The sequence below is a fragment of the Cibotium barometz genome, chromosome 37, assembly GCF_041138505.1.
Source record: "Cibotium barometz isolate CiBa-2024 chromosome 37, ASM4113850v1, whole genome shotgun sequence".
In the NCBI taxonomy this organism is placed as follows: Eukaryota; Viridiplantae; Streptophyta; class Polypodiopsida; order Cyatheales; family Cibotiaceae; genus Cibotium; species Cibotium barometz.
The window spans coordinates 15,752,909-15,762,858 of record NC_141082.1 but is presented as its reverse complement, the minus strand read 5'-3'; the positions used below and the strand labels follow the sequence as shown (position 1 = coordinate 15,762,858).

Below are 9,950 nucleotides of genomic sequence, written 5' to 3'. Positions count from 1 at the left end.
TAAAGCAAGAGTTCCAGCCATCTGACCCTATGAATGTCGTCTCTAATGAGTGGATACAGTATACAGCTCGCATTTTGATGGGGCATCGTAGGTCAGAGGCGAGGGACGCATTTAGAGAGGGGAAAGAGAAACCTGTTTGGCTAGATGACAGGGAGTGGGCAGCCATTGCTCAGGAGCTCACCGAGACACCAGACAGGTTTCAACAACAAAGAGAGGCGGCAAGGGCAAGACTCCAAACAGTAGGGGCTTCTCATCTCGGGAGTGGTGGTTACGAAACCATGCACCATGAATTCGTAAGTGTTTGTAGCAATTTTATTTATTTAAATGTATGTATGTGGGCTAAATGTTGATTTCTAAAAGTTATAATTGTTAATCGTGTGTGCAGGAGTTGGCCATGAATCGCCCACCAAGTAGGCGAGAGGAGAAGTACGCTCACAAACATGGCCTTGTGGCCTTGTTTGAGATGCTTGAAGAAGAAGGAGAGACCGTCAATTGGGAGGCATTACCATGATGTAAGATGACCTTCAAACTAATGAAATATGATCAAAACATTCTTGAATATTAATGTTTAATTTAATTTCTTGTTTGTCGATCAGGAAAATATGCAAACGAGCACGGTTGTTTTTGTGCTCTATTTTAGACAGAATGGTGCTGTCTGTTTGCTGTTGTTGATCCTGCTCATTGCAGGCAGCTAGGCAACAGCCAGGCAGCACTATTCTGCCCAAAAAAAAAATTCTACTACAGCGTCGGTATATACCCCGGTATTGACGTCGGTATATGCAGTGGTATATATCTCGGTATTAAAGTCGGTATACACCCCGGTATTCACCTCGGTATATAACACAGTATATGCACCGGTATAGATGCCGGTTTATGCGTCGGTATTACCCCCGATCATGAGCGTCAGTATATTGACCGATATAGGCACCGGTATTATTACCCGACGCTTATACCGAGGTTCCGGCGCTTATACCGGCGCTTATACCGATGACGAGGCTTTTTTAGACCCCATTAAATAGCGCCGGTATAAGCGCTGGTATTAGGCTAACATGTAGTAGTGCAAACAAAACACAAAAGCTACATAAAAAGGAAGTTTGTATATATACCGTAAAACACCAGTGCACTCTAATAGTTCGATAATTAGAGAAGCTGTTGCTTGGCCTTCCCAAAATGGAGGGTCTACAATTTAGCATGAATATTAAATAGATCTTGAAAAATAATAATACCTAAATTATAGCAAACGTCTAAAACATTTACCCTTCAATATCTTGTCCATCACCATAAACGAATGAAAATGATCTCCTTGCCACGTCCATCCTAAGCAATATATCCCTAATATCAAATATAACACACTCTCTCTTTCTCTCTCTCTCCCCTCTCCCTCTCTCTCTCTCTCTCTCTATACACACACACACACACGTATGGTTGTGTGTGTGTGTGTGTGTGTGTGTGTGTGTGTGTGCTCTTAGTAGCTTGAGCCAAGCAATGAATAATATAAGGGCATTGTATATAAAAGCAATCCAAAAGCAAACAAAGACTACACTTGCACATCTTCAGAAACATTCTCCAATCAAATGCTTACTTCATTGCACAAAGATATGTATAAATGTAGTCTCTAACATTTGCAAGCTGCCATTTACATTTAAATTCTTCGGCATGCCATTTGCAAAACTTCCTTGTAGACAACATTGGTTGTGAAGACTTCATTTGAACCTGTTGTGCCACTTTCATATTCCACAATATGCTTTACACACACTTTCACTGCATCGGATGATCTAACACATGACATAGCAACATACAATTGTCCATGTGTGGCCAAATAAAGTCCCAATACACTCAATGTTTGAGACCCGTCTCCGAGGGGTTGAGCTAAGTACACCATTAAAAAAGACAACTTTATTAAGAAGGCATCACTAATCACACACGTTGAAATCAGTTAAGACACAAAGATGGTATCTACTACAGGAGAAGCAACCGGTTCATAACTCTATGGCCTTGATAGAGAATCCTGTTGGAATGAGACCTATTGTAAAGATCTAGACCAAGAAAGAGTTCATGGAGGAACAGACTCCTAAAGGGTGTACTATTGAGTCTCTTCTAGTGGTTGGCTTGCAAGTGGGATATCACATTTCTTGGGAGCATTCATCTTTTGTTTGCACGAGGAGAAGAGGTGGAATAAGATCTGTGGTTTACTTATTAATAGTGGGATTTCAAAGGATATGTGTGGCTTTTGTAAAGTCAGACTGTTATATATGTTTCTGCACAGTTTATAAACATAATTATAATTATGTTTCCCAAAAAAATGAAATCAATGAATTGAATTTAACATGTAAGATGTCATAGCACACTTTGCATACATACACAAAATTTAAATTTTTTCTACCCATCTCTCTCTCTCTCTCTCTCTCTCTCTCTCTCTCTCTCTCTCTCTCTCTCTCTCTCTCTCTCTCTCTCTCTCTCTCTAGACGCACCCTCTCCCTTATTCCACATAATTCTCTCTTTCCAAAAGAGAGACATTCAAATTTTTTTCTCTGGTGCATCTCTCTCTCTCCCTCCCTCCCACTCTCTACCTTTCTCTCAGCCCAAACATACCCGCACATATAGCCTCTCTCTCTCTCTCTCTCTCTCTCTCTCTCTCTCTCTCTCTCTCTCTCTCTCTCTCTCTCTTGTGATCTCTAATATAGACATGCATCTTTCTCTCTTAGGCACATCTCTCTCTCTCTTCCTCTCTATGAACCTGCACCCCCCTCTCTCTCTATATATCTCTGTCCACACAGTTCTCTCTCTCCAATACAAAGATATTTTACTTTCTCTCTCAGGCGCATCTCTCTCTCTCTTTCCCTCCTTCCCTCTACCTTTCTCTCTCAACCCACCAGCTTCTCTCTCTCTCTCTCTCTCTCTCTCTCTCTCTCTCTCTCTCTCTCTCTCTCTCTCTCTCTCTCTCAAACAAAGACATGCATCTTTCTCTCTCAAGCACCTCTCTCTTTCTTTCTCTCTCTTCTCTCTCTATCACTCATACACACATATACACACACACACACTGGTGAACTAAATTTTTTTGAGAAATATAATTAAGCTATTTTAATCATTTAAAATAGCATGTAGTGTATTTGTAGACTTCGTTGTAATAATTTTGCAAGATAAAAATTTAAGGAGAAAAATGATAAATTGCTTGACATAAACTACAATGTATTGCAGTAATAGTAATTAATTGCACTAACCTCCATGGCTATGCTCACTCGCCTCTTCTTGCCTGTGTCGATCCCCCTTAAGTGCCACTTTCCCACCAGGGTGTCCGTGTAGTCATGCAAGTCCATCTCCGCAATCACACGTCCTACAAGCCCATCTTCACAATCACACTTTCCACTATGGCCTTCTTCTCATATACAGGCATCTTGTCCAACAGACGCAACGTCACTGAGAATGTTATGCTCTCCCTCACTGTAGGCATGCCATTCAGATTGTCGTCTTGTGTTACATACGCCTATATGCAACATTGGCTTAGCTTACCAGTAGAACAAATTTAAGACTGATTATGCAAAACCAATTAAAGCAAGCAAATTAAATATCTAGCCTTACAGCAATTCCATAACACTTCTTCTTCCTTGCATTCAGTAGCATAGTCCCCGTTTGCGTATAGTGTTAGTGTCCAACCTTACCTTTTGCACCAAAAAATTACAACAATACAGAGAGGTTAACACTAACCACACAACTCCTTCATGATGAACTACACTAATATATCTAAGACATTCCTCAAGCAACAGTAATACAACACTCACAAAGTGATTATACTCACCATACACAAAGCCATAATCCAAGGATAATAAGCACTCAATGTTAATAGATAAAAATCCATGCGTCCACAACAATTACTATCATTTAAGACTTACATCCCATGCTTATCAACGTAGATCATGCCAATTAGTATCATTTAAGACTTATGTTAAATGCCCAGATATGTTAGTCACTCTATTTAGTATCATCTAAGACTCATATTACTTGCGTAATCATGTTAATCACACCAATAGGTTTAGTTCAAGACATTATAAACACACCAATTAATGCCGTAGAGCCATCGACATTAATCACACTAATTAGTATCATCTGAGATTCGTAACTCATGCCATCAATGTTGTTAGCATATCACAAAGACATCATCTTCTTTTCTTTCTGTCCTTCCTGGCATCGCTACCATTCTAGAAACTATCTGGGCAGCAAGAAGATAGTGTGGGCCAAGCAATAGGTTAGGCAGAATTGGGTAGCAAGAAGATATTGTGGACCAAGCAATAGGTTAGGCAGAAGCTGGTGAGAAAGGGAAGCATCATATATCATCAACAAGTGCCCATGGCTGAAGGCTGAAGGCAAACCCAAACGCTACACGCCCATCGCCTTCTACTCTGAGGCTTTTACTCTGAGGATACACACTATTCTCTGGCCAAGGTAATGACCATGCTAGGCTGTTCTACGAACTGGACAGAGAGCTGTATATGGATGAATGCATGTTGTTGCTGGATACACATTACTCTCTAGCCAAGGTAATGACCATGCTAGGGCGTTCTACAAAGTGGCCAGAGAGCTGTATATGGACGAATGATGCTAGGCCGTTCTACGAAGTGGACAGAGAGCTATATATGAATGAATGCCTGTTGCTGGAGGAGTGGAAAGGGTCCTCTCCGGTGGGCCTCACCTCCCTGTAAACCTCTAACTGCTGCCACAAGAAGCAACAACACCACTTCAAGCAAGCAGATAGGGTCTGCCGCTTCTCGTTTCCCAGAGTGCCCAGGGGCGGGTGTTGTTTCTAGTCTGAAGTGTATCACAAGATGTTTGTTCTATAATCTCTTGCCATTTCTTTGCCACCATTGTGCAATGGTCCCCCACCCTTTGTTCGCCATATTGCACTCATAAGGATAAGAAACACCCAATTTGTATTTGATTCATCGAAGCAATTTCTCACCATGTATCTTTGTTCATTATTGCTGAGTCCTCAGTGCAGAGCCAAGCTGCCAAGGAAGAGCTGGAGGGGCAGACGCAACTTCTTTGTTCGTTGTTGCTGCTGAGTCCTGAGTGTAGAGCCAAGCTGCCAAGGAAGAGCTGGAGGGGTAGATGAAGTTTCTTTGTTCACTATTTGCTGAGTCCTCAGTGTGCGAAGCCAAGCTGCCAAGAAAGAGCTAGAGGAGCCGATGAAGGTGGGCAAGCCCATCTTAGCAACAAACTGATTCAAAGGAGGAGGGGGAGAGCAAAGGGAAAGACTCCCAAGGAGATGGGGAATCCCGTATACCCATAGCCATTTGAAAAAAAAAATAGAAAATGGCTGCCAGCTGTCTGACACCTCAGGATTCAAATTTTGGAAGAAAAAAAAAGTGAAGACTCTTTTAAAAAACGTCTCTCTAGGCTATCACTTTGAGATGCCTAAAAAACTAGACACGTGGCATCTCAAAGTGAAGCCCTGTAAGTTATATAGAGAAGGCTTTATTATAAGTAACCAAAATATTACAATATTATTGTCTCTGTTCTCACGCTCCACCGTATGCTAGCCTTTACATGTTTCAAATCAAAAGTGTGAACCACTAACAAGGCTCACAATCCAAGCTAGATATTAATAGCTATTCTTGCTAAAAAGTTCTTTTTTTTGGGTGGAAAGAGTGTGTATAAAGAGTCATGTCCATGGGGAATGGCTCTCAAATAAGGCCAAGGTTTCTAAGAGGCAAAGCCGGGGGGACGTAATCTTTTTATATAGGTTTAGGGATTGCAATGTTTTAGATTAAAGTGGGGAGTTATTCATAGTAAGAAATGTCCTTACATAACACCATTCAAAATTTATGTAAATGTCCTTACAACCTTGATAATAGAAAAATATAACATAGGATTTATTATGAGTAAGCAAAGATTATAAGATTGGCTCAATTCAAGCACTGCACAACCACATGCTAGCTTGCCACATGCTTCAAGTCAAGATTTTGAACCACTCAGAAGGCTAAGTACAAGCTCTATAGGTACTTGTAAAAACTTCAAAATAGTTTTCCACAATCAAGTAAAAGATATTTTAAAAAAAAACTTTGAATACATAAGGATCCTATTTATACTAGTCAAGTAGACTAGCTCTTTTAATAATGTAATCAAGAAACAATATTGTAGCTCATCCTTTTCAAAAAGAGCATAAATAACTAACTTTGAATACATAAGCATCCTATTTATACTAGTCAAGTAGATTAGCTCTTTTAATAATATAATCAAGAATCAATATTGTGGCTCATCCTCTTCAAAAATAGTATAAATAACCAAAAACATGTGAACTCCATGTCATCAAAAAGCAGCTATAGCCAAAATTACTACGAGTGGGCAAGACCCCCCTTCAACAAGTCGCGATTGTTAACCGGTGTTTGTATACATATACATATACATATATGTATATACATACACACACACACGCACATATATATATACATATATATATGTGTGTGTGTATATATATATATATATATGTATATATATACATACATATATGTATACACATATATGTATATACATATATGTGTGTGTGTGTGTGTGTGTGTGTGACATATATGTATGTATATACATATACATATATGTACACACACACACACACACACACAAATATATATACATACACATACATATATATATATATATATATATGTATGTATACATATATACATATGTATACATATACATACATACATACATACATACATATATATATATATACATACATACATACATACACATATATATATATATGTATGTATGTATGTATGTATGTATGTATGTATGTATATATACATATATATACACACACACACACACATATATATACATATGTATATATATATACACACACACACACACACACACATATACATATACATGTATATGTGTGTGTGTGTGTGTGTGTATACATACATACATACATACATACATACATACATACATACATACATACATACATATATATATATATATATATATATATATATATGTATGTATGTATGTATGTATGTATGTATGTATGTATGTATGTATGTATGTATGTATGTATGTATGTATATATATATATATATATGTATGTATGTATGTATGTATGTATGTATGTATGTATGTATGTATGTATGTATGTATGTATGTATGTATGTATATATATATTTATATGTATATATATAATATAAATATTTTTATCATAATATATATTTAATTAAAAATAATCATATTTAATATAATAAAATACACACAAACCCAGGCACGTGCACACGCACATATACACATGCAAATATATAAATATATGTATTCAAATAATAAACAAAAAAATTATGTATCACTACAATATATCGGGAGTGTAGCAGCGTTTTTTAGGAGCATTTTTACAGCTTTTTGGAAGGGAAATATCGGGGGGTTTCAAGATGCTCAGCAGCAATCTATCGTTGCTCCGCAGTGCTTTTTCGCTGCTAAGCAACGCGTTTAGCAGCAAAAAATCGATGCCAAGTAGCGCTTTTTTGCTACTTTTAGCAACGAAAAAATGCTGCTCAACAGCATCTATATAGCAGCGAATAAACGCTGCTATACTGTAAAAATATCTTGTTGTTTTTATCGCTTCTTTTACCGCCGCGTAGTTTTATCTCTTGAATACAATAAACTTGTACTCTGAGTTTTTTTTTGTAGGTTTTTGCCTTGTCTATCACTTCTACCTCTCCTACCCTATCCTCCTCAAGCTTAAGCAAGTTATGTCTACAGTTTTCATTTATCTCCTATGCAAACAAGCTTTCCATGAAAGCTGTCTTTTGAGTATTTCCTTTCTCTTTTCTCTCTTTTAAGTTTTTCTTTTCTTCTTTTTTCCTAATTAAGAGCTCTCCATTAAAGTTTCATATGATAAGAGATCTTGATTTTTCTTAATACTTTTTTTTTCTTGACTTGGTTTAATTTTGTAGGTTTTCAACACATACAAGTGTCACAAGAGATCTCTTTCTCTTGTAATATGTTTTTTCTTTCATGCTTTTACATGTTTATAGGGTTTTTACGTTTTTGGGCTTTTAAAATTAGGGTTTGTTATTAATACATTTTTTCTTATTTTGGTTTGATTTTGTAGGTTTTCAACACATACAAGCTCACAAGGTAAGGGATATCTTTCTTGCATGTTTCTTCTCTTATGCTTTTACATGCTATAGGGTTTGTAAGTTTAGGGTTTGTTTATTTTTCCATGCTCCATGCTCTATGCATGCCGGTAGCTACCTATGTGTGAGATCCCAGTGCCCCCTCCGCGCACTGGATTCCTGATTGCTGCTGGCAGAGCGGAAGCAGCTCCCTCTTGCACGGGGCAGGGTTTCCCACTCGGGGCCTCGCCCTCGAATGTCCGAGCCATGAGACTAAGCTGGTGGTCATTCCGAAAACCGAAACCGGGAAAATTTCTCGTGCTCGAAAAACGGGGACGATTCCACCATTTTTATTTTCTTAACGAATTTTTCTAACGAGGTCAAGATACTGAACTAACCATCATCTGATTAAACCAGATAGAAGGGAAACTATTATAGACTTAACTTGAAGGAATCAACGCTTTTTTCCTAATTGAATCAAGCACAGCCATTGATCTATTCATTAGAGAAGTCTTCAGGCTTTTATTTAACTACTCGAGTTCTAAAAGCGTATTCTTATTAATCAATTTTATTATTAAAACTCTACTGATTCCAGCCTAACCCCATCCAGCCCATGGGTTAGCCACCGCCCAACCACTGGAATTGGTAGAACCAGACAAGTACTCACCCACCCATAATTGAATGCCTTTCTTAACTTTTGCTTTAGAATACATATACGCACACACTCCTCTTTAAACTTTAACTTATAAAACAATCCATTGACAAACAATTATTGGTTATAGATGTCATAACTTTTGCTTTAGAATACATATACGCACACACTCCTCTTTAAACTTTAACTTATAAAACAATCCATTAACAAACAATTATTGGTTATAGATGTCATAGCTCAAAATTTCCATCCAATCCTTGTTTCTCACAAAAAACAGTATCACTCTGGACTCTCCGTTGAGACCAGCTGATCAGCAAACGAGATCCAGTAAGATTACAATAAACATTTGTCTATCATACAACATCTTCCACGACATACGCATGGGTGTCCTAAGCACTGCGAGCCCGTGCATCGCACCTGGTCAAAACCCTCCAGGATCCTCCTTAGGTGTCCTGGCACTTCACTCAGGGACCACTTCGTCGACCCTCGCCCATCGTACTGGAAGCACACCATTTCTCACCATACCAAGGCTGGTCAAGACATGGGTAAGTTTTTGCTGTGTGAGCCGTCCTTTGAACACTCCCCACGCCAACTGTTTGCAACAAAACTTCCCTTAGAAAAACACATATACCAAATGCTCCCTCCAACATTCTGGCGTAAGACTGTCCTTTAAGAAAACAGGGTTTCTATGCAAGTTTTCAGTTTTGATTTTCTTTGAATATAATGAGTATATATAAAATCCGTATCCCAAGACTTCTTGATCGTAGGTCTGAATTCCAAGCAGAATTCCTCGAGTTCTGTAACCTTGATCCTCAGATCAATTCAAAGGGTCTCAACTTAGTTTCAGATTTGGTGGGTGATTTGAGTGTATTTTCCTGACTGGTCACATCGTCTTTCCTTGAAACTAACGAAGAGTTTGGTCTAGTCAAAGTTTGATTCTAGGTTCGAGTCTGATAAGGTTCTTCCTGAACTACCTTTCTCGAAAGGGGGGATATTTCAATTACTATTTTACTGAATTTCATTAATTAAATATTCACTTAACTGATTTCTAAACTAATCATGAATTCTTATGAGGAATAAATTAATCAATTTATCTAAATTTTTGACTTCGATAGGTTTTCTGAATTTTCTCAATACCATCCGAGTGAATATGAAACGGTACAATTTTCTCTCACAGTGTATTTACTTATTCATTT

At 37.9% G+C, this 9,950-nt stretch overlaps 1 long non-coding RNA gene across 1 annotated transcript; it reads right to left on the bottom strand.

Annotated features, from left to right (window-relative positions):
- Positions 1 to 1,767: 1,767 nt before the first annotated feature.
- Positions 1,768 to 5,246, bottom strand: LOC147616989 (uncharacterized). The gene is made up of 3 exons (XR_015262318.1): positions 4,955 to 5,246; positions 3,222 to 3,484; positions 1,768 to 2,258 (listed from the first exon to the last, which is right to left on the bottom strand). It is a non-coding gene; the product is annotated as an uncharacterized LOC147616989 (long non-coding RNA).
- Positions 5,247 to 9,950: the final 4,704 nt, after the last annotated feature.